We start from the raw sequence: 21929 nt of genomic DNA, 5'->3' as shown, positions 1-21929 counted from the left end.
CTGAGGAGATGGCAATTGCTGATTGGAGGTCGAAACGACTTCAACCTTGGCGCAGCCACCACGAGCGTGAGGTGACGTCGGGTGGCCCCGCCTGACTGATAGAAGACTTAATTTGGTTGCAGTGAGCACAAAGTGCTTTCATGCGTTTGTGTTGAAAAAAAGGCACCCTGCTGGCCGTCAGCTGCAGCACGGAGACAGCTGGCTCGTTGCAGAGGGGGAAGGGCGTGTGCTGATGTGTCCTGAAAGCGGTGTCGCGTTTTCAGCTCATCTGTGTTGCTGTGGCCCGCGTGCTGGTGAATGCTCACTCTTTCCAAAAACGCAGCCGAGGCTCCTTCGAGCCGGAATTGAACCGGCGACCTAAGGATGACAGATTTGCGACACACTACAGTCCTCCGCTCTACCAGCTGAGCTATCGAAGGAGAGCCCAGCAGTGGCTCTCCCTTGCTGATACTTTGCCGCACTCCTCCACTAATGTGACGCCGTTGCCTCCCTGAAAATCTGTCACTCTGGGAGATCCTGAGCCAATGGCTGATCTCCACAGCTTCGGCCAGTGCTGGCATGAAGAAATCGTCTTGAGTGCTGATCCGAAACTGCCAGATTCTGCCGGTACAGTACCTGACTCGCAGCTTCATGTACATGTCAGGTTAGGGTTTGGGCCGCAGCTTACCGACTGGTTCAAGTTGCCTCCAAACACGTCCAGGACATGCCCGCTGACCTCAGGCAGCTCACCCACCACCTGTATGATCCTTTCAAGGAGCTGACTTTCACCCGCAGGCGTTTGCCTTCGCTGCGCAGCTCGACTTTCTTCCTACGCTGCACCCTGAAACAGCAGGACCTGCCTGTCGCTCACGCTTGAAGCTTTTGATCTTTCGGGACCACTCTCAGGGAGGCGGCGTACGCAAACGGTAATCCGTCTGCTGCAGACCAGCTGAGTGAGTGGGTGCACTTGCAGTTTTAAAAGCAAGTGAAGAATGCGGGCATTGATCCCACTACCTCAAGCATGCACTCTGCCATTTGAGCTAATCGCCCGGGCGGTGAGCTGGCCATGCTTTGACTTCTTCCGCAGTGGATCCTGAGTAGCCACGCTCCAGGATGTGCAGAAAATCCTCTCATCCGTCGGACGGCTGAGACCAAACATTGCTGATGCCTGTCTCGCTGAAACAACCAACTTGTCGGAGGAGCAGCAGCGGCAGCTGGTGGACCCAGGCGAGGCGGAAGGCCACATGGACGAGGAAAGAAGTGCTGAGGAGATGGCAATTGCTGATTGGAGGTCGAAACGACTTCAACCTTGGCGCAGCCACCACGAGCGTGAGGTGACGTCGGGTGGCCCCGCCTGACTGATAGAAGACTTAATTTGGTTGCAGTGAGCACAAAGTGCTTTCATGCGTTTGTGTTGAAAAAAAGGCACCCTGCTGGCCGTCAGCTGCAGCACGGAGACAGCTGGCTCGTTGCAGAGGGGGAAGGGCGTGTGCTGATGTGTCCTGAAAGCGGTGTCGCGTTTTCAGCTCATCTGTGTTGCTGTGGCCCGCGTGCTGGTGAATGCTCACTCTTTCCAAAAACGCAGCCGAGGCTCCTTCGAGCCGGAATTGAACCGGCGACCTAAGGATGACAGATTTGCGACACACTACAGTCCTCCGCTCTACCAGCTGAGCTATCGAAGGAGAGCCCAGCAGTGGCTCTCCCTTGCTGATACTTTGCCGCACTCCTCCACTAATGTGACGCCGTTGCCTCCCTGAAAATCTGTCACTCTGGGAGATCCTGAGCCAATGGCTGATCTCCACAGCTTCGGCCAGTGCTGGCATGAAGAAATCGTCTTGAGTGCTGATCCGAAACTGCCAGATTCTGCCGGTACAGTACCTGACTCGCAGCTTCATGTACATGTCAGGTTAGGGTTTGGGCCGCAGCTTACCGACTGGTTCAAGTTGCCTCCAAACACGTCCAGGACGTGCCCGCTGACCTCAGGCAGCTCACCCACCACCTGTATGATCCTTTCAAGGAGCTGACTTTCACCCGCAGGCGTTTGCCTTCGCTGCGCAGCTCGACTTTCTTCCTACGCTGCACCCTGAAACAGCAGGACCTGCCTGTCGCTCACGCTTGAAGCTTTTGATCTTTCGGGACCACTCTCAGGGAGGCGGCGTACGCAAACGGTAATCCGTCTGCTGCAGACCAGCTGAGTGAGTGGGTGCACTTGCAGTTTTAAAAGCAAGTGAAGAATGCGGGCATTGATCCCACTACCTCAAGCATGCACTCTGCCATTTGAGCTAATCGCCCGGGCGGTGAGCTGGCCATGCTTTGACTTCTTCCGCAGTGGATCCTGAGTAGCCACGCTCCAGGATGTGCAGAAAATCCTCTCATCCGTCGGACGGCTGAGACCAAACATTGCTGATGCCTGTCTCGCTGAAACAACCAACTTGTCGGAGGAGCAGCAGCGGCAGCTGGTGGACTCAGGCGAGGCGGAAGGCCACATGGACGAGGAAAGAAGTGCTGAGGAGATGGCAATTGCTGATTGGAGGTCGAAACGACTTCAACCTTGGCGCAGCCACCACGAGCGTGAGGTGACGTCGGGTGGCCCCGCCTGACTGATAGAAGACTTAATTTGGTTGCAGTGAGCACAAAGTGCTTTCATGCGTTTGTGTTGAAAAAAAGGCACCCTGCTGGCCGTCAGCTGCAGCACGGAGACAGCTGGCTCGTTGCAGAGGGGGAAGGGCGTGTGCTGATGTGTCCTGAAAGCGGTGTCGCGTTTTCAGCTCATCTGTGTTGCTGTGGCCCGCGTGCTGGTGAATGCTCACTCTTTCCAAAAACGCAGCCGAGGCTCCTTCGAGCCGGAATTGAACCGGCGACCTAAGGATGACAGATTTGCGACACACTACAGTCCTCCGCTCTACCAGCTGAGCTATCGAAGGAGAGCCCAGCAGTGGCTCTCCCTTGCTGATACTTTGCCGCACTCCTCCACTAATGTGACGCCGTTGCCTCCCTGAAAATCTGTCACTCTGGGAGATCCTGAGCCAATGGCTGATCTCCACAGCTTCGGCCAGTGCTGGCATGAAGAAATCGTCTTGAGTGCTGATCCGAAACTGCCAGATTCTGCCGGTACAGTACCTGACTCGCAGCTTCATGTACATGTCAGGTTAGGGTTTGGGCCGCAGCTTACCGACTGGTTCAAGTTGCCTCCAAACACGTCCAGGACGTGCCCGCTGACCTCAGGCAGCTCACCCACCACCTGTATGATCCTTTCAAGGAGCTGACTTTCACCCGCAGGCGTTTGCCTTCGCTGCGCAGCTCGACTTTCTTCCTACGCTGCACCCTGAAACAGCAGGACCTGCCTGTCGCTCACGCTTGAAGCTTTTGATCTTTCGGGACCACTCTCAGGGAGGCGGCGTACGCAAACGGTAATCCGTCTGCTGCAGACCAGCTGAGTGAGTGGGTGCACTTGCAGTTTTAAAAGCAAGTGAAGAATGCGGGCATTGATCCCACTACCTCAAGCATGCACTCTGCCATTTGAGCTAATCGCCCGGGCGGTGAGCTGGCCATGCTTTGACTTCTTCCGCAGTGGATCCTGAGTAGCCACGCTCCAGGATGTGCAGAAAATCCTCTCATCCGTCGGACGGCTGAGACCAAACATTGCTGATGCCTGTCTCGCTGAAACAACCAACTTGTCGGAGGAGCAGCAGCGGCAGCTGGTGGACCCAGGCGAGGCGGAAGGCCACATGGACGAGGAAAGAAGTGCTGAGGAGATGGCAATTGCTGATTGGAGGTCGAAACGACTTCAACCTTGGCGCAGCCACCACGAGCGTGAGGTGACGTCGGGTGGCCCCGCCTGACTGATAGAAGACTTAATTTGGTTGCAGTGAGCACAAAGTGCTTTCATGCGTTTGTGTTGAAAAAAAGGCACCCTGCTGGCCGTCAGCTGCAGCACGGAGACAGCTGGCTCGTTGCAGAGGGGGAAGGGCGTGTGCTGATGTGTCCTGAAAGCGGTGTCGCGTTTTCAGCTCATCTGTGTTGCTGTGGCCCGCGTGCTGGTGAATGCTCACTCTTTCCAAAAACGCAGCCGAGGCTCCTTCGAGCCGGAATTGAACCGGCGACCTAAGGATGACAGATTTGCGACACACTACAGTCCTCCGCTCTACCAGCTGAGCTATCGAAGGAGAGCCCAGCAGTGGCTCTCCCTTGCTGATACTTTGCCGCACTCCTCCACTAATGTGACGCCGTTGCCTCCCTGAAAATCTGTCACTCTGGGAGATCCTGAGCCAATGGCTGATCTCCACAGCTTCGGCCAGTGCTGGCATGAAGAAATCGTCTTGAGTGCTGATCCGAAACTGCCAGATTCTGCCGGTACAGTACCTGACTCGCAGCTTCATGTACATGTCAGGTTAGGGTTTGGGCCGCAGCTTACCGACTGGTTCAAGTTGCCTCCAAACACGTCCAGGACGTGCCCGCTGACCTCAGGCAGCTCACCCACCACCTGTATGATCCTTTCAAGGAGCTGACTTTCACCCGCAGGCGTTTGCCTTCGCTGCGCAGCTCGACTTTCTTCCTACGCTGCACCCTGAAACAGCAGGACCTGCCTGTCGCTCACGCTTGAAGCTTTTGATCTTTCGGGACCACTCTCAGGGAGGCGGCGTACGCAAACGGTAATCCGTCTGCTGCAGACCAGCTGAGTGAGTGGGTGCACTTGCAGTTTTAAAAGCAAGTGAAGAATGCGGGCATTGATCCCACTACCTCAAGCATGCACTCTGCCATTTGAGCTAATCGCCCGGGCGGTGAGCTGGCCATGCTTTGACTTCTTCCGCAGTGGATCCTGAGTAGCCACGCTCCAGGATGTGCAGAAAATCCTCTCATCCGTCGGACGGCTGAGACCAAACATTGCTGATGCCTGTCTCGCTGAAACAACCAACTTGTCGGAGGAGCAGCAGCGGCAGCTGGTGGACTCAGGCGAGGCGGAAGGCCACATGGACGAGGAAAGAAGTGCTGAGGAGATGGCAATTGCTGATTGGAGGTCGAAACGACTTCAACCTTGGCGCAGCCACCACGAGCGTGAGGTGACGTCGGGTGGCCCCGCCTGACTGATAGAAGACTTAATTTGGTTGCAGTGAGCACAAAGTGCTTTCATGCGTTTGTGTTGAAAAAAAGGCACCCTGCTGGCCGTCAGCTGCAGCACGGAGACAGCTGGCTCGTTGCAGAGGGGGAAGGGCGTGTGCTGATGTGTCCTGAAAGCGGTGTCGCGTTTTCAGCTCATCTGTGTTGCTGTGGCCCGCGTGCTGGTGAATGCTCACTCTTTCCAAAAACGCAGCCGAGGCTCCTTCGAGCCGGAATTGAACCGGCGACCTAAGGATGACAGATTTGCGACACACTACAGTCCTCCGCTCTACCAGCTGAGCTATCGAAGGAGAGCCCAGCAGTGGCTCTCCCTTGCTGATACTTTGCCGCACTCCTCCACTAATGTGACGCCATTGCCTCCCTGAAAATCTGTCACTCTGGGAGATCCTGAGCCAATGGCTGATCTCCACAGCTTCGGCCAGTGCTGGCATGAAGAAATCGTCTTGAGTGCTGATCCGAAACTGCCAGATTCTGCCGGTACAGTACCTGACTCGCAGCTTCATGTACATGTCAGGTTAGGGTTTGGGCCGCAGCTTACCGACTGGTTCAAGTTGCCTCCAAACACGTCCAGGACGTGCCCGCTGACCTCAGGCAGCTCACCCACCACCTGTATGATCCTTTCAAGGAGCTGACTTTCACCCGCAGGCGTTTGCCTTCGCTGCGCAGCTCGACTTTCTTCCTACGCTGCACCCTGAAACAGCAGGACCTGCCTGTCGCTCACGCTTGAAGCTTTTGATCTTTCGGGACCACTCTCAGGGAGGCGGCGTACGCAAACGGTAATCCGTCTGCTGCAGACCAGCTGAGTGAGTGGGTGCACTTGCAGTTTTAAAAGCAAGTGAAGAATGCGGGCATTGATCCCACTACCTCAAGCATGCACTCTGCCATTTGAGCTAATCGCCCGGGCGGTGAGCTGGCCATGCTTTGACTTCTTCCGCAGTGGATCCTGAGTAGCCACGCTCCAGGATGTGCAGAAAATCCTCTCATCCGTCGGACGGCTGAGACCAAACATTGCTGATGCCTGTCTCGCTGAAACAACCAACTTGTCGGAGGAGCAGCAGCGGCAGCTGGTGGACCCAGGCGAGGCGGAAGGCCACATGGACGAGGAAAGAAGTGCTGAGGAGATGGCAATTGCTGATTGGAGGTCGAAACGACTTCAACCTTGGCGCAGCCACCACGAGCGTGAGGTGACGTCGGGTGGCCCCGCCTGACTGATAGAAGACTTAATTTGGTTGCAGTGAGCACAAAGTGCTTTCATGCGTTTGTGTTGAAAAAAAGGCACCCTGCTGGCCGTCAGCTGCAGCACGGAGACAGCTGGCTCGTTGCAGAGGGGGAAGGGCGTGTGCTGATGTGTCCTGAAAGCGGTGTCGCGTTTTCAGCTCATCTGTGTTGCTGTGGCCCGCGTGCTGGTGAATGCTCACTCTTTCCAAAAACGCAGCCGAGGCTCCTTCGAGCCGGAATTGAACCGGCGACCTAAGGATGACAGATTTGCGACACACTACAGTCCTCCGCTCTACCAGCTGAGCTATCGAAGGAGAGCCCAGCAGTGGCTCTCCCTTGCTGATACTTTGCCGCACTCCTCCACTAATGTGACGCCGTTGCCTCCCTGAAAATCTGTCACTCTGGGAGATCCTGAGCCAATGGCTGATCTCCACAGCTTCGGCCAGTGCTGGCATGAAGAAATCGTCTTGAGTGCTGATCCGAAACTGCCAGATTCTGCCGGTACAGTACCTGACTCGCAGCTTCATGTACATGTCAGGTTAGGGTTTGGGCCGCAGCTTACCGACTGGTTCAAGTTGCCTCCAAACACGTCCAGGACGTGCCCGCTGACCTCAGGCAGCTCACCCACCACCTGTATGATCCTTTCAAGGAGCTGACTTTCACCCGCAGGCGTTTGCCTTCGCTGCGCAGCTCGACTTTCTTCCTACGCTGCACCCTGAAACAGCAGGACCTGCCTGTCGCTCACGCTTGAAGCTTTTGATCTTTCGGGACCACTCTCAGGGAGGCGGCGTACGCAAACGGTAATCCGTCTGCTGCAGACCAGCTGAGTGAGTGGGTGCACTTGCAGTTTTAAAAGCAAGTGAAGAATGCGGGCATTGATCCCACTACCTCAAGCATGCACTCTGCCATTTGAGCTAATCGCCCGGGCGGTGAGCTGGCCATGCTTTGACTTCTTCCGCAGTGGATCCTGAGTAGCCACGCTCCAGGATGTGCAGAAAATCCTCTCATCCGTCGGACGGCTGAGACCAAACATTGCTGATGCCTGTCTCGCTGAAACAACCAACTTGTCGGAGGAGCAGCAGCGGCAGCTGGTGGACTCAGGCGAGGCGGAAGGCCACATGGACGAGGAAAGAAGTGCTGAGGAGATGGCAATTGCTGATTGGAGGTCGAAACGACTTCAACCTTGGCGCAGCCACCACGAGCGTGAGGTGACGTCGGGTGGCCCCGCCTGACTGATAGAAGACTTAATTTGGTTGCAGTGAGCACAAAGTGCTTTCATGCGTTTGTGTTGAAAAAAAGGCACCCTGCTGGCCGTCAGCTGCAGCACGGAGACAGCTGGCTCGTTGCAGAGGGGGAAGGGCGTGTGCTGATGTGTCCTGAAAGCGGTGTCGCGTTTTCAGCTCATCTGTGTTGCTGTGGCCCGCGTGCTGGTGAATGCTCACTCTTTCCAAAAACGCAGCCGAGGCTCCTTCGAGCCGGAATTGAACCGGCGACCTAAGGATGACAGATTTGCGACACACTACAGTCCTCCGCTCTACCAGCTGAGCTATCGAAGGAGAGCCCAGCAGTGGCTCTCCCTTGCTGATACTTTGCCGCACTCCTCCACTAATGTGACGCCGTTGCCTCCCTGAAAATCTGTCACTCTGGGAGATCCTGAGCCAATGGCTGATCTCCACAGCTTCGGCCAGTGCTGGCATGAAGAAATCGTCTTGAGTGCTGATCCGAAACTGCCAGATTCTGCCGGTACAGTACCTGACTCGCAGCTTCATGTACATGTCAGGTTAGGGTTTGGGCCGCAGCTTACCGACTGGTTCAAGTTGCCTCCAAACACGTCCAGGACGTGCCCGCTGACCTCAGGCAGCTCACCCACCACCTGTATGATCCTTTCAAGGAGCTGACTTTCACCCGCAGGCGTTTGCCTTCGCTGCGCAGCTCGACTTTCTTCCTACGCTGCACCCTGAAACAGCAGGACCTGCCTGTCGCTCACGCTTGAAGCTTTTGATCTTTCGGGACCACTCTCAGGGAGGCGGCGTACGCAAACGGTAATCCGTCTGCTGCAGACCAGCTGAGTGAGTGGGTGCACTTGCAGTTTTAAAAGCAAGTGAAGAATGCGGGCATTGATCCCACTACCTCAAGCATGCACTCTGCCATTTGAGCTAATCGCCCGGGCGGTGAGCTGGCCATGCTTTGACTTCTTCCGCAGTGGATCCTGAGTAGCCACGCTCCAGGATGTGCAGAAAATCCTCTCATCCGTCGGACGGCTGAGACCAAACATTGCTGATGCCTGTCTCGCTGAAACAACCAACTTGTCGGAGGAGCAGCAGCGGCAGCTGGTGGACCCAGGCGAGGCGGAAGGCCACATGGACGAGGAAAGAAGTGCTGAGGAGATGGCAATTGCTGATTGGAGGTCGAAACGACTTCAACCTTGGCGCAGCCACCACGAGCGTGAGGTGACGTCGGGTGGCCCCGCCTGACTGATAGAAGACTTAATTTGGTTGCAGTGAGCACAAAGTGCTTTCATGCGTTTGTGTTGAAAAAAAGGCACCCTGCTGGCCGTCAGCTGCAGCACGGAGACAGCTGGCTCGTTGCAGAGGGGGAAGGGCGTGTGCTGATGTGTCCTGAAAGCGGTGTCGCGTTTTCAGCTCATCTGTGTTGCTGTGGCCCGCGTGCTGGTGAATGCTCACTCTTTCCAAAAACGCAGCCGAGGCTCCTTCGAGCCGGAATTGAACCGGCGACCTAAGGATGACAGATTTGCGACACACTACAGTCCTCCGCTCTACCAGCTGAGCTATCGAAGGAGAGCCCAGCAGTGGCTCTCCCTTGCTGATACTTTGCCGCACTCCTCCACTAATGTGACGCCGTTGCCTCCCTGAAAATCTGTCACTCTGGGAGATCCTGAGCCAATGGCTGATCTCCACAGCTTCGGCCAGTGCTGGCATGAAGAAATCGTCTTGAGTGCTGATCCGAAACTGCCAGATTCTGCCGGTACAGTACCTGACTCGCAGCTTCATGTACATGTCAGGTTAGGGTTTGGGCCGCAGCTTACCGACTGGTTCAAGTTGCCTCCAAACACGTCCAGGACGTGCCCGCTGACCTCAGGCAGCTCACCCACCACCTGTATGATCCTTTCAAGGAGCTGACTTTCATCCGCAGGCGTTTGCCTTCGCTGCGCAGCTCGACTTTCTTCCTACGCTGCACCCTGAAACAGCAGGACCTGCCTGTCGCTCACGCTTGAAGCTTTTGATCTTTCGGGACCACTCTCAGGGAGGCGGCGTACGCAAACGGTAATCCGTCTGCTGCAGACCAGCTGAGTGAGTGGGTGCACTTGCAGTTTTAAAAGCAAGTGAAGAATGCGGGCATTGATCCCACTACCTCAAGCATGCACTCTGCCATTTGAGCTAATCGCCCGGGCGGTGAGCTGGCCATGCTTTGACTTCTTCCGCAGTGGATCCTGAGTAGCCACGCTCCAGGATGTGCAGAAAATCCTCTCATCCGTCGGACGGCTGAGACCAAACATTGGTGATGCCTGTCTCGCTGAAACAACCAACTTGTCGGAGGAGCAGCAGCGGCAGCTGGTGGACTCAGGCGAGGCGGAAGGCCACATGGACGAGGAAAGACGTGCTGAGGAGATGGCAATTGCTGATTGGAGGTCGAAACGCCTTCAACCTTGGCGCAGCCACCACGAGCGTGAGGTGACGTCGGGTGGCCCCGCCTGACTGATAGAAGACTTAATTTGGTTGCAGTGAGCACAAAGTGCTTTCATGCGTTTGTGTTGAAAAAAAGGCACCCTGCTGGCCGTCAGCTGCAGCACGGAGACAGCTGGCTCGTTGCAGAGGGGGAAGGGCGTGTGCTGATGTGTCCTGAAAGCGGTGTCGCGTTTTCAGCTCATCTGTGTTGCTGTGGCCCGCGTGCTGGTGAATGCTCACTCTTTCCAAAAACGCAGCCGAGGCTCCTTCGAGCCGGAATTGAACCGGCGACCTAAGGATGACAGATTTGCGACACACTACAGTCCTCCGCTCTACCAGCTGAGCTATCGAAGGAGAGCCCAGCAGTGGCTCTCCCTTGCTGATACTTTGCCGCACTCCTCCACTAATGTGACGCCGTTGCCTCCCTGAAAATCTGTCACTCTGGGAGATCCTGAGCCAATGGCTGATCTCCACAGCTTCGGCCAGTGCTGGCATGAAGAAATCGTCTTGAGTGCTGATCCGAAACTGCCAGATTCTGCCGGTACAGTACCTGACTCGCAGCTTCATGTACATGTCAGGTTAGGGTTTGGGCCGCAGCTTACCGACTGGTTCAAGTTGCCTCCAAACACGTCCAGGACGTGCCCGCTGACCTCAGGCAGCTCACCCACCACCTGTATGATCCTTTCAAGGAGCTGACTTTCACCCGCAGGCGTTTGCCTTCGCTGCGCAGCTCGACTTTCTTCCTACGCTGCACCCTGAAACAGCAGGACCTGCCTGTCGCTCACGCTTGAAGCTTTTGATCTTTCGGGACCACTCTCAGGGAGGCGGCGTACGCAAACGGTAATCCGTCTGCTGCAGACCAGCTGAGTGAGTGGGTGCACTTGCAGTTTTAAAAGCAAGTGAAGAATGCGGGCATTGATCCCACTACCTCAAGCATGCACTCTGCCATTTGAGCTAATCGCCCGGGCGGTGAGCTGGCCATGCTTTGACTTCTTCCGCAGTGGATCCTGAGTAGCCACGCTCCAGGATGTGCAGAAAATCCTCTCATCCGTCGGACGGCTGAGACCAAACATTGCTGATGCCTGTCTCGCTGAAACAACCAACTTGTCGGAGGAGCAGCAGCGGCAGCTGGTGGACCCAGGCGAGGCGGAAGGCCACATGGACGAGGAAAGAAGTGCTGAGGAGATGGCAATTGCTGATTGGAGGTCGAAACGACTTCAACCTTGGCGCAGCCACCACGAGCGTGAGGTGACGTCGGGTGGCCCCGCCTGACTGATAGAAGACTTAATTTGGTTGCAGTGAGCACAAAGTGCTTTCATGCGTTTGTGTTGAAAAAAAGGCACCCTGCTGGCCGTCAGCTGCAGCACGGAGACAGCTGGCTCGTTGCAGAGGGGGAAGGGCGTGTGCTGATGTGTCCTGAAAGCGGTGTCGCGTTTTCAGCTCATCTGTGTTGCTGTGGCCCGCGTGCTGGTGAATGCTCACTCTTTCCAAAAACGCAGCCGAGGCTCCTTCGAGCCGGAATTGAACCGGCGACCTAAGGATGACAGATTTGCGACACACTACAGTCCTCCGCTCTACCAGCTGAGCTATCGAAGGAGAGCCCAGCAGTGGCTCTCCCTTGCTGATACTTTGCCGCACTCCTCCACTAATGTGACGCCGTTGCCTCCCTGAAAATCTGTCACTCTGGGAGATCCTGAGCCAATGGCTGATCTCCACAGCTTCGGCCAGTGCTGGCATGAAGAAATCGTCTTGAGTGCTGATCCGAAACTGCCAGATTCTGCCGGTACAGTACCTGACTCGCAGCTTCATGTACATGTCAGGTTAGGGTTTGGGCCGCAGCTTACCGACTGGTTCAAGTTGCCTCCAAACACGTCCAGGACGTGCCCGCTGACCTCAGGCAGCTCACCCACCACCTGTATGATCCTTTCAAGGAGCTGACTTTCACCCGCAGGCGTTTGCCTTCGCTGCGCAGCTCGACTTTCTTCCTACGCTGCACCCTGAAACAGCAGGACCTGCCTGTCGCTCACGCTTGAAGCTTTTGATCTTTCGGGACCACTCTCAGGGAGGCGGCGTACGCAAACGGTAATCCGTCTGCTGCAGACCAGCTGAGTGAGTGGGTGCACTTGCAGTTTTAAAAGCAAGTGAAGAATGCGGGCATTGATCCCACTACCTCAAGCATGCACTCTGCCATTTGAGCTAATCGCCCGGGCGGTGAGCTGGCCATGCTTTGACTTCTTCCGCAGTGGATCCTGAGTAGCCACGCTCCAGGATGTGCAGAAAATCCTCTCATCCGTCGGACGGCTGAGACCAAACATTGCTGATGCCTGTCTCGCTGAAACAACCAACTTGTCGGAGGAGCAGCAGCGGCAGCTGGTGGACCCAGGCGAGGCGGAAGGCCACATGGACGAGGAAAGAAGTGCTGAGGAGATGGCAATTGCTGATTGGAGGTCGAAACGACTTCAACCTTGGCGCAGCCACCACGAGCGTGAGGTGACGTCGGGTGGCCCCGCCTGACTGATAGAAGACTTAATTTGGTTGCAGTGAGCACAAAGTGCTTTCATGCGTTTGTGTTGAAAAAAAGGCACCCTGCTGGCCGTCAGCTGCAGCACGGAGACAGCTGGCTCGTTGCAGAGGGGGAAGGGCGTGTGCTGATGTGTCCTGAAAGCGGTGTCGCGTTTTCAGCTCATCTGTGTTGCTGTGGCCCGCGTGCTGGTGAATGCTCACTCTTTCCAAAAACGCAGCCGAGGCTCCTTCGAGCCGGAATTGAACCGGCGACCTAAGGATGACAGATTTGCGACACACTACAGTCCTCCGCTCTACCAGCTGAGCTATCGAAGGAGAGCCCAGCAGTGGCTCTCCCTTGCTGATACTTTGCCGCACTCCTCCACTAATGTGACGCCGTTGCCTCCCTGAAAATCTGTCACTCTGGGAGATCCTGAGCCAATGGCTGATCTCCACAGCTTCGGCCAGTGCTGGCATGAAGAAATCGTCTTGAGTGCTGATCCGAAACTGCCAGATTCTGCCGGTACAGTACCTGACTCGCAGCTTCATGTACATGTCAGGTTAGGGTTTGGGCCGCAGCTTACCGACTGGTTCAAGTTGCCTCCAAACACGTCCAGGACATGCCCGCTGACCTCAGGCAGCTCACCCACCACCTGTATGATCCTTTCAAGGAGCTGACTTTCACCCGCAGGCGTTTGCCTTCGCTGCGCAGCTCGACTTTCTTCCTACGCTGCACCCTGAAACAGCAGGACCTGCCTGTCGCTCACGCTTGAAGCTTTTGATCTTTCGGGACCACTCTCAGGGAGGCGGCGTACGCAAACGGTAATCCGTCTGCTGCAGACCAGCTGAGTGAGTGGGTGCACTTGCAGTTTTAAAAGCAAGTGAAGAATGCGGGCATTGATCCCACTACCTCAAGCATGCACTCTGCCATTTGAGCTAATCGCCCGGGCGGTGAGCTGGCCATGCTTTGACTTCTTCCGCAGTGGATCCTGAGTAGCCACGCTCCAGGATGTGCAGAAAATCCTCTCATCCGTCGGACGGCTGAGACCAAACATTGCTGATGCCTGTCTCGCTGAAACAACCAACTTGTCGGAGGAGCAGCAGCGGCAGCTGGTGGACCCAGGCGAGGCGGAAGGCCACATGGACGAGGAAAGAAGTGCTGAGGAGATGGCAATTGCTGATTGGAGGTCGAAACGACTTCAACCTTGGCGCAGCCACCACGAGCGTGAGGTGACGTCGGGTGGCCCCGCCTGACTGATAGAAGACTTAATTTGGTTGCAGTGAGCACAAAGTGCTTTCATGCGTTTGTGTTGAAAAAAAGGCACCCTGCTGGCCGTCAGCTGCAGCACGGAGACAGCTGGCTCGTTGCAGAGGGGGAAGGGCGTGTGCTGATGTGTCCTGAAAGCGGTGTCGCGTTTTCAGCTCATCTGTGTTGCTGTGGCCCGCGTGCTGGTGAATGCTCACTCTTTCCAAAAACGCAGCCGAGGCTCCTTCGAGCCGGAATTGAACCGGCGACCTAAGGATGACAGATTTGCGACACACTACAGTCCTCCGCTCTACCAGCTGAGCTATCGAAGGAGAGCCCAGCAGTGGCTCTCCCTTGCTGATACTTTGCCGCACTCCTCCACTAATGTGACGCCGTTGCCTCCCTGAAAATCTGTCACTCTGGGAGATCCTGAGCCAATGGCTGATCTCCACAGCTTCGGCCAGTGCTGGCATGAAGAAATCGTCTTGAGTGCTGATCCGAAACTGCCAGATTCTGCCGGTACAGTACCTGACTCGCAGCTTCATGTACATGTCAGGTTAGGGTTTGGGCCGCAGCTTACCGACTGGTTCAAGTTGCCTCCAAACACGTCCAGGACGTGCCCGCTGACCTCAGGCAGCTCACCCACCACCTGTATGATCCTTTCAAGGAGCTGACTTTCACCCGCAGGCGTTTGCCTTCGCTGCGCAGCTCGACTTTCTTCCTACGCTGCACCCTGAAACAGCAGGACCTGCCTGTCGCTCACGCTTGAAGCTTTTGATCTTTCGGGACCACTCTCAGGGAGGCGGCGTACGCAAACGGTAATCCGTCTGCTGCAGACCAGCTGAGTGAGTGGGTGCACTTGCAGTTTTAAAAGCAAGTGAAGAATGCGGGCATTGATCCCACTACCTCAAGCATGCACTCTGCCATTTGAGCTAATCGCCCGGGCGGTGAGCTGGCCATGCTTTGACTTCTTCCGCAGTGGATCCTGAGTAGCCACGCTCCAGGATGTGCAGAAAATCCTCTCATCCGTCGGACGGCTGAGACCAAACATTGCTGATGCCTGTCTCGCTGAAACAACCAACTTGTCGGAGGAGCAGCAGCGGCAGCTGGTGGACTCAGGCGAGGCGGAAGGCCACATGGACGAGGAAAGAAGTGCTGAGGAGATGGCAATTGCTGATTGGAGGTCGAAACGACTTCAACCTTGGCGCAGCCACCACGAGCGTGAGGTGACGTCGGGTGGCCCCGCCTGACTGATAGAAGACTTAATTTGGTTGCAGTGAGCACAAAGTGCTTTCATGCGTTTGTGTTGAAAAAAAGGCACCCTGCTGGCCGTCAGCTGCAGCACGGAGACAGCTGGCTCGTTGCAGAGGGGGAAGGGCGTGTGCTGATGTGTCCTGAAAGCGGTGTCGCGTTTTCAGCTCATCTGTGTTGCTGTGGCCCGCGTGCTGGTGAATGCTCACTCTTTCCAAAAACGCAGCCGAGGCTCCTTCGAGCCGGAATTGAACCGGCGACCTAAGGATGACAGATTTGCGACACACTACAGTCCTCCGCTCTACCAGCTGAGCTATCGAAGGAGAGCCCAGCAGTGGCTCTCCCTTGCTGATACTTTGCCGCACTCCTCCACTAATGTGACGCCGTTGCCTCCCTGAAAATCTGTCACTCTGGGAGATCCTGAGCCAATGGCTGATCTCCACAGCTTCGGCCAGTGCTGGCATGAAGAAATCGTCTTGAGTGCTGATCCGAAACTGCCAGATTCTGCCGGTACAGTACCTGACTCGCAGCTTCATGTACATGTCAGGTTAGGGTTTGGGCCGCAGCTTACCGACTGGTTCAAGTTGCCTCCAAACACGTCCAGGACGTGCCCGCTGACCTCAGGCAGCTCACCCACCACCTGTATGATCCTTTCAAGGAGCTGACTTTCACCCGCAGGCGTTTGCCTTCGCTGCGCAGCTCGACTTTCTTCCTACGCTGCACCCTGAAACAGCAGGACCTGCCTGTCGCTCACGCTTGAAGCTTTTGATCTTTCGGGACCACTCTCAGGGAGGCGGCGTACGCAAACGGTAATCCGTCTGCTGCAGACCAGCTGAGTGAGTGGGTGCACTTGCAGTTTTAAAAGCAAGTGAAGAATGCGGGCATTGATCCCACTACCTCAAGCATGCACTCTGCCATTTGAGCTAATCGCCCGGGCGGTGAGCTGGCCATGCTTTGACTTCTTCCGCAGTGGATCCTGAGTAGCCACGCTCCAGGATGTGCAGAAAATCCTCTCATCCGTCGGACGGCTGAGACCAAACATTGCTGATGCCTGTCTCGCTGAAACAACCAACTTGTCGGAGGAGCAGCAGCGGCAGCTGGTGGACCCAGGCGAGGCGGAAGGCCACATGGACGAGGAAAGAAGTGCTGAGGAGATGGCAATTGCTGATTGGAGGTCGAAACGACTTCAACCTTGGCGCAGCCACCACGAGCGTGAGGTGACGTCGGGTGGCCCCGCCTGACTGATAGAAGACTTAATTTGGTTGCAGTGAGCACAAAGTGCTTTCATGCGTTTGTGTTGAAAAAAAGGCACCCTGCTGGCCGTCAGCTGCAGCACGGAGACAGCTGGCTCGTTGCAGAGGGGGAAGGGCGTGTGCTGATGTGTCCTGAAAGCGGTGTCGCGTTTTCAGCTCATCTGTGTTGCTGTGGCCCGCGTGCTGGTGAATGCTCACTCTTTCCAAAAACGCAGCCGAGGCTCCTTCGAGCCGGAATTGAACCGGCGACCTAAGGATGACAGATTTGCGACACACTACAGTCCTCCGCTCTACCAGCTGAGCTATCGAAGGAGAGCCCAGCAGTGGCTCTCCCTTGCTGATACTTTGCCGCACTCCTCCACTAATGTGACGCCGTTGCCTCCCTGAAAATCTGTCACTCTGGGAGATCCTGAGCCAATGGCTGATCTCCACAGCTTCGGCCAGTGCTGGCATGAAGAAATCGTCTTGAGTGCTGATCCGAAACTGCCAGATTCTGCCGGTACAGTACCTGACTCGCAGCTTCATGTACATGTCAGGTTAGGGTTTGGGCCGCAGCTTACCGACTGGTTCAAGTTGCCTCCAAACACGTCCAGGACGTGCCCGCTGACCTCAGGCAGCTCACCCACCACCTGTATGATCCTTTCAAGGAGCTGACTTTCACCCGCAGGCGTTTGCCTTCGCTGCGCAGCTCGACTTTCTTCCTACGCTGCACCCTGAAACAGCAGGACCTGCCTGTCGCTCACGCTTGAAGCTTTTGATCTTTCGGGACCACTCTCAGGGAGGCGGCGTACGCAAACGGTAATCCGTCTGCTGCAGACCAGCTGAGTGAGTGGGTGCACTTGCAGTTTTAAAAGCAAGTGAAGAATGCGGGCATTGATCCCACTACCTCAAGCATGCACTCTGCCATTTGAGCTAATCGCCCGGGCGGTGAGCTGGCCATGCTTTGACTTCTTCCGCAGTGGATCCTGAGTAGCCACGCTCCAGGATGTGCAGAAAATCCTCTCATCCGTCGGACGGCTGAGACCAAACATTGCTGATGCCTGTCTCGCTGAAACAACCAACTTGTCGGAGGAGCAGCAGCGGCAGCTGGTGGACTCAGGCGAGGCGGAAGGCCACATGGACGAGGAAAGAAGTGCTGAGGAGATGGCAATTGCTGATTGGAGGTCGAAACGACTTCAACCTTGGCGCAGCCACCACGAGCGTGAGGTGACGTCGGGTGGCCCCGCCTGACTGATAGAAGACTTAATTTGGTTGCAGTGAGCACAAAGTGCTTTCATGCGTTTGTGTTGAAAAAAAGGCACCCTGCTGGCCGTCAGCTGCAGCACGGAGACAGCTGGCTCGTTGCAGAGGGGGAAGGGCGTGTGCTGATGTGTCCTGAAAGCGGTGTCGCGTTTTCAGCTCATCTGTGTTGCTGTGGCCCGCGTGCTGGTGAATGCTCACTCTTTCCAAAAACGCAGCCGAGGCTCCTTCGAGCCGGAATTGAACCGGCGACCTAAGGATGACAGATTTGCGACACACTACAGTCCTCCGCTCTACCAGCTGAGCTATCGAAGGAGAGCCCAGCAGTGGCTCTCCCTTGCTGATACTTTGCCGCACTCCTCCACTAATGTGACGCCGTTGCCTCCCTGAAAATCTGTCACTCTGGGAGATCCTGAGCCAATGGCTGATCTCCACAGCTTCGGCCAGTGCTGGCATGAAGAAATCGTCTTGAGTGCTGATCCGAAACTGCCAGATTCTGCCGGTACAGTACCTGACTCGCAGCTTCATGTACATGTCAGGTTAGGGTTTGGGCCGCAGCTTACCGACTGGTTCAAGTTGCCTCCAAACACGTCCAGGACGTGCCCGCTGACCTCAGGCAGCTCACCCACCACCTGTATGATCCTTTCAAGGAGCTGACTTTCACCCGCAGGCGTTTGCCTTCGCTGCGCAGCTCGACTTTCTTCCTACGCTGCACCCTGAAACAGCAGGACCTGCCTGTCGCTCACGCTTGAAGCTTTTGATCTTTCGGGACCACTCTCAGGGAGGCGGCGTACGCAAACGGTAATCCGTCTGCTGCAGACCAGCTGAGTGAGTGGGTGCACTTGCAGTTTTAAAAGCAAGTGAAGAATGCGGGCATTGATCCCACTACCTCAAGCATGCACTCTGCCATTTGAGCTAATCGCCCGGGCGGTGAGCTGGCCATGCTTTGACTTCTTCCGCAGTGGATCCTGAGTAGCCACGCTCCAGGATGTGCAGAAAATCCTCTCATCCGTCGGACGGCTGAGACCAAACATTGCTGATGCCTGTCTCGCTGAAACAACCAACTTGTCGGAGGAGCAGCAGCGGCAGCTGGTGGACCCAGGCGAGGCGGAAGGCCACATGGACGAGGAAAGAAGTGCTGAGGAGATGGCAATTGCTGATTGGAGGTCGAAACGACTTCAACCTTGGCGCAGCCACCACGAGCGTGAGGTGACGTCGGGTGGCCCCGCCTGACTGATAGAAGACTTAATTTGGTTGCAGTGAGCACAAAGTGCTTTCATGCGTTTGTGTTGAAAAAAAGGCACCCTGCTGGCCGTCAGCTGCAGCACGGAGACAGCTGGCTCGTTGCAGAGGGGGAAGGGCGTGTGCTGATGTGTCCTGAAAGCGGTGTCGCGTTTTCAGCTCATCTGTGTTGCTGTGGCCCGCGTGCTGGTGAATGCTCACTCTTTCCAAAAACGCAGCCGAGGCTCCTTCGAGCCGGAATTGAACCGGCGACCTAAGGATGACAGATTTGCGACACACTACAGTCCTCCGCTCTACCAGCTGAGCTATCGAAGGAGAGCCCAGCAGTGGCTCTCCCTTGCTGATACTTTGCCGCACTCCTCCACTAATGTGACGCCGTTGCCTCCCTGAAAATCTGTCACTCTGGGAGATCCTGAGCCAATGGCTGATCTCCACAGCTTCGGCCAGTGCTGGCATGAAGAAATCGTCTTGAGTGCTGATCCGAAACTGCCAGATTCTGCCGGTACAGTACCTGACTCGCAGCTTCATGTACATGTCAGGTTAGGGTTTGGGCCGCAGCTTACCGACTGGTTCAAGTTGCCTCCAAACACGTCCAGGACGTGCCCGCTGACCTCAGGCAGCTCACCCACCACCTGTATGATCCTTTCAAGGAGCTGACTTTCACCCGCAGGCGTTTGCCTTCGCTGCGCAGCTCGACTTTCTTCCTACGCTGCACCCTGAAACAGCAGGACCTGCCTGTCGCTCACGCTTGAAGCTTTTGATCTTTCGGGACCACTCTCAGGGAGGCGGCGTACGCAAACGGTAATCCGTCTGCTGCAGACCAGCTGAGTGAGTGGGTGCACTTGCAGTTTTAAAAGCAAGTGAAGAATGCGGGCATTGATCCCACTACCTCAAGCATGCACTCTGCCATTTGAGCTAATCGCCCGGGCGGTGAGCTGGCCATGCTTTGACTTCTTCCGCAGTGGATCCTGAGTAGCCACGCTCCAGGATGTGCAGAAAATCCTCTCATCCGTCGGACGGCTGAGACCAAACATTGCTGATGCCTGTCTCGCTGAAACAACCAACTTGTCGGAGGAGCAGCAGCGGCAGCTGGTGGACTCAGGCGAGGCGGAAGGCCACATGGACGAGGAAAGAAGTGCTGAGGAGATGGCAATTGCTGATTGGAGGTCGAAACGACTTCAACCTTGGCGCAGCCACCACGAGCGTGAGGTGACGTCGGGTGGCCCCGCCTGACTGATAGAAGACTTAATTTGGTTGCAGTGAGCACAAAGTGCTTTCATGCGTTTGTGTTGAAAAAAAGGCACCCTGCTGGCCGTCAGCTGCAGCACGGAGACAGCTGGCTCGTTGCAGAGGGGGAAGGGCGTGTGCTGATGTGTCCTGAAAGCGGTGTCGCGTTTTCAGCTCATCTGTGTTGCTGTGGCCCGCGTGCTGGTGAATGCTCACTCTTTCCAAAAACGCAGCCGAGGCTCCTTCGAGCCGGAATTGAACCGGCGACCTAAGGATGACAGATTTGCGACACACTACAGTCCTCCGCTCTACCAGCTGAGCTATCGAAGGAGAGCCCAGCAGTGGCTCTCCCTTGCTGATACTTTGCCGCACTCCTCCACTAATGTGACGCCGTTGCCTCCCTGAAAATCTGTCACTCTGGGAGATCCTGAGCCAATGGCTGATCTCCACAGCTTCGGCCAGTGCTGGCATGAAGAAATCGTCTTGAGTGCTGATCCGAAACTGCCAGATTCTGCCGGTACAGTACCTGACTCGCAGCTTCATGTACATGTCAGGTTAGGGTTTGGGCCGCAGCTTACCGACTGGTTCAAGTTGCCTCCAAACACGTCCAGGACGTGCCCGCTGACCTCAGGCAGCTCACCCACCACCTGTATGATCCTTTCAAGGAGCTGACTTTCACCCGCAGGCGTTTGCCTTCGCTGCGCAGCTCGACTTTCTTCCTACGCTGCACCCTGAAACAGCAGGACCTGCCTGTCGCTCACGCTTGAAGCTTTTGATCTTTCGGGACCACTCTCAGGGAGGCGGCGTACGCAAACGGTAATCCGTCTGCTGCAGACCAGCTGAGTGAGTGGGTGCACTTGCAGTTTTAAAAGCAAGTGAAGAATGCGGGCATTGATCCCACTACCTCAAGCATGCACTCTGCCATTTGAGCTAATCGCCCGGGCGGTGAGCTGGCCATGCTTTGACTTCTTCCGCAGTGGATCCTGAGTAGCCACGCTCCAGGATGTGCAGAAAATCCTCTCATCCGTCGGACGGCTGAGACCAAACATTGCTGATGCCTGTCTCGCTGAAACAACCAACTTGTCGGAGGAGCAGCAGCGGCAGCTGGTGGACCCAGGCGAGGCGGAAGGCCACATGGACGAGGAAAGAAGTGCTGAGGAGATGGCAATTGCTGATTGGAGGTCGAAACGACTTCAACCTTGGCGCAGCCACCACGAGCGTGAGGTGACGTCGGGTGGCCCCGCCTGACTGATAGAAGACTTAATTTGGTTGCAGTGAGCACAAAGTGCTTTCATGCGTTTGTGTTGAAAAAAAGGCACCCTGCTGGCCGTCAGCTGCAGCACGGAGACAGCTGGCTCGTTGCAGAGGGGGAAGGGCGTGTGCTGATGTGTCCTGAAAGCGGTGTCGCGTTTTCAGCTCATCTGTGTTGCTGTGGCCCGCGTGCTGGTGAATGCTCACTCTTTCCAAAAACGCAGCCGAGGCTCCTTCGAGCCGGAATTGAACGGCGACCTAAGGATGACAGATTTGCGACACACTACAGTCCTCCGCTCTACCAGCTGAGCTATCGAAGGAAGAGCCCAGCAGTGGCTCTCCCTTGCTGATACTTTGCCGCACTCCTCCACTAATGTGACGCCGTTGCCTCCCTGAAAATCTGTCACTCTGGGAGATCCTGAGCCAATGGCTGATCTCCACAGCTTCGGCCAGTGCTGGCATGAAGAAATCGTCTTGAGTGCTGATCCGAAACTGCCAGATTCTGCCGGTACAGTACCTGACTCGCAGCTTCATGTACATGTCAGGTTAGGGTTTGGGCCGCAGCTTACCGACTGGTTCAAGTTGCCTCCAAACACGTCCAGGACGTGCCGCTGACCTCAGGCAGCTCACCCACCACCTGTATGATCCTTTCAAGGAGCTGACTTTCATCCGCAGGCGTTTGCCTTCGCTGCGCAGCTCGACTTTCTTCCTACGCTG

General features: G+C 56.0%; 17 non-coding genes across 17 annotated transcripts; all 17 read right to left on the bottom strand.

Annotated features, from left to right (window-relative positions):
* Positions 1–329: 329 nt before the first annotated feature.
* On the bottom strand, positions 330–419 carry trnay-gua (transfer RNA tyrosine (anticodon GUA)). The gene is given in 2 exon segments: positions 330–365; positions 383–419. It is a non-coding gene; the product is annotated as a tRNA-Tyr (tRNA).
* A 1152-nt stretch (positions 420–1571) lies between these two features.
* On the bottom strand, positions 1572–1661 carry trnay-gua (transfer RNA tyrosine (anticodon GUA)). The gene is given in 2 exon segments: positions 1572–1607; positions 1625–1661. It is a non-coding gene; the product is annotated as a tRNA-Tyr (tRNA).
* A 1152-nt stretch (positions 1662–2813) lies between these two features.
* trnay-gua (transfer RNA tyrosine (anticodon GUA)) lies at positions 2814–2903 on the bottom strand. Its single transcript is given in 2 exon segments — positions 2814–2849; positions 2867–2903. It is a non-coding gene; the product is annotated as a tRNA-Tyr (tRNA).
* A 1152-nt stretch (positions 2904–4055) lies between these two features.
* Positions 4056–4145, bottom strand: trnay-gua (transfer RNA tyrosine (anticodon GUA)). Its single transcript is given in 2 exon segments — positions 4056–4091; positions 4109–4145. It is a non-coding gene; the product is annotated as a tRNA-Tyr (tRNA).
* Positions 4146–5297: 1152 nt separating this feature from the next.
* Positions 5298–5387, bottom strand: trnay-gua (transfer RNA tyrosine (anticodon GUA)). The gene is given in 2 exon segments: positions 5298–5333; positions 5351–5387. It is a non-coding gene; the product is annotated as a tRNA-Tyr (tRNA).
* A 1152-nt stretch (positions 5388–6539) lies between these two features.
* On the bottom strand, positions 6540–6629 carry trnay-gua (transfer RNA tyrosine (anticodon GUA)). Its single transcript is given in 2 exon segments — positions 6540–6575; positions 6593–6629. It is a non-coding gene; the product is annotated as a tRNA-Tyr (tRNA).
* Positions 6630–7781: 1152 nt separating this feature from the next.
* On the bottom strand, positions 7782–7871 carry trnay-gua (transfer RNA tyrosine (anticodon GUA)). Its single transcript is given in 2 exon segments — positions 7782–7817; positions 7835–7871. It is a non-coding gene; the product is annotated as a tRNA-Tyr (tRNA).
* Positions 7872–9023: 1152 nt separating this feature from the next.
* trnay-gua (transfer RNA tyrosine (anticodon GUA)) lies at positions 9024–9113 on the bottom strand. The gene is given in 2 exon segments: positions 9024–9059; positions 9077–9113. It is a non-coding gene; the product is annotated as a tRNA-Tyr (tRNA).
* A 1152-nt stretch (positions 9114–10265) lies between these two features.
* On the bottom strand, positions 10266–10355 carry trnay-gua (transfer RNA tyrosine (anticodon GUA)). Its single transcript is given in 2 exon segments — positions 10266–10301; positions 10319–10355. It is a non-coding gene; the product is annotated as a tRNA-Tyr (tRNA).
* A 1152-nt stretch (positions 10356–11507) lies between these two features.
* trnay-gua (transfer RNA tyrosine (anticodon GUA)) lies at positions 11508–11597 on the bottom strand. Its single transcript is given in 2 exon segments — positions 11508–11543; positions 11561–11597. It is a non-coding gene; the product is annotated as a tRNA-Tyr (tRNA).
* Positions 11598–12749: 1152 nt separating this feature from the next.
* On the bottom strand, positions 12750–12839 carry trnay-gua (transfer RNA tyrosine (anticodon GUA)). The gene is given in 2 exon segments: positions 12750–12785; positions 12803–12839. It is a non-coding gene; the product is annotated as a tRNA-Tyr (tRNA).
* Positions 12840–13991: 1152 nt separating this feature from the next.
* On the bottom strand, positions 13992–14081 carry trnay-gua (transfer RNA tyrosine (anticodon GUA)). Its single transcript is given in 2 exon segments — positions 13992–14027; positions 14045–14081. It is a non-coding gene; the product is annotated as a tRNA-Tyr (tRNA).
* Positions 14082–15233: 1152 nt separating this feature from the next.
* trnay-gua (transfer RNA tyrosine (anticodon GUA)) lies at positions 15234–15323 on the bottom strand. The gene is given in 2 exon segments: positions 15234–15269; positions 15287–15323. It is a non-coding gene; the product is annotated as a tRNA-Tyr (tRNA).
* A 1152-nt stretch (positions 15324–16475) lies between these two features.
* Positions 16476–16565, bottom strand: trnay-gua (transfer RNA tyrosine (anticodon GUA)). Its single transcript is given in 2 exon segments — positions 16476–16511; positions 16529–16565. It is a non-coding gene; the product is annotated as a tRNA-Tyr (tRNA).
* Positions 16566–17717: 1152 nt separating this feature from the next.
* On the bottom strand, positions 17718–17807 carry trnay-gua (transfer RNA tyrosine (anticodon GUA)). Its single transcript is given in 2 exon segments — positions 17718–17753; positions 17771–17807. It is a non-coding gene; the product is annotated as a tRNA-Tyr (tRNA).
* A 1152-nt stretch (positions 17808–18959) lies between these two features.
* Positions 18960–19049, bottom strand: trnay-gua (transfer RNA tyrosine (anticodon GUA)). Its single transcript is given in 2 exon segments — positions 18960–18995; positions 19013–19049. It is a non-coding gene; the product is annotated as a tRNA-Tyr (tRNA).
* A 1152-nt stretch (positions 19050–20201) lies between these two features.
* Positions 20202–20291, bottom strand: trnay-gua (transfer RNA tyrosine (anticodon GUA)). The gene is given in 2 exon segments: positions 20202–20237; positions 20255–20291. It is a non-coding gene; the product is annotated as a tRNA-Tyr (tRNA).
* Positions 20292–21929: the final 1638 nt, after the last annotated feature.

Source organism: Chiloscyllium plagiosum, unplaced genomic scaffold (genome assembly GCF_037043375.1).
Source record: "Chiloscyllium plagiosum isolate Xiang-an unplaced genomic scaffold, Cpla_swu_hap1 HiC_scaffold_4, whole genome shotgun sequence".
In the NCBI taxonomy this organism is placed as follows: Eukaryota; Metazoa; Chordata; class Chondrichthyes; order Orectolobiformes; family Hemiscylliidae; genus Chiloscyllium; species Chiloscyllium plagiosum.
The sequence above is the reverse complement of the archived record's forward strand: the minus strand, read 5'-3'. Positions and strand labels throughout refer to the sequence as shown.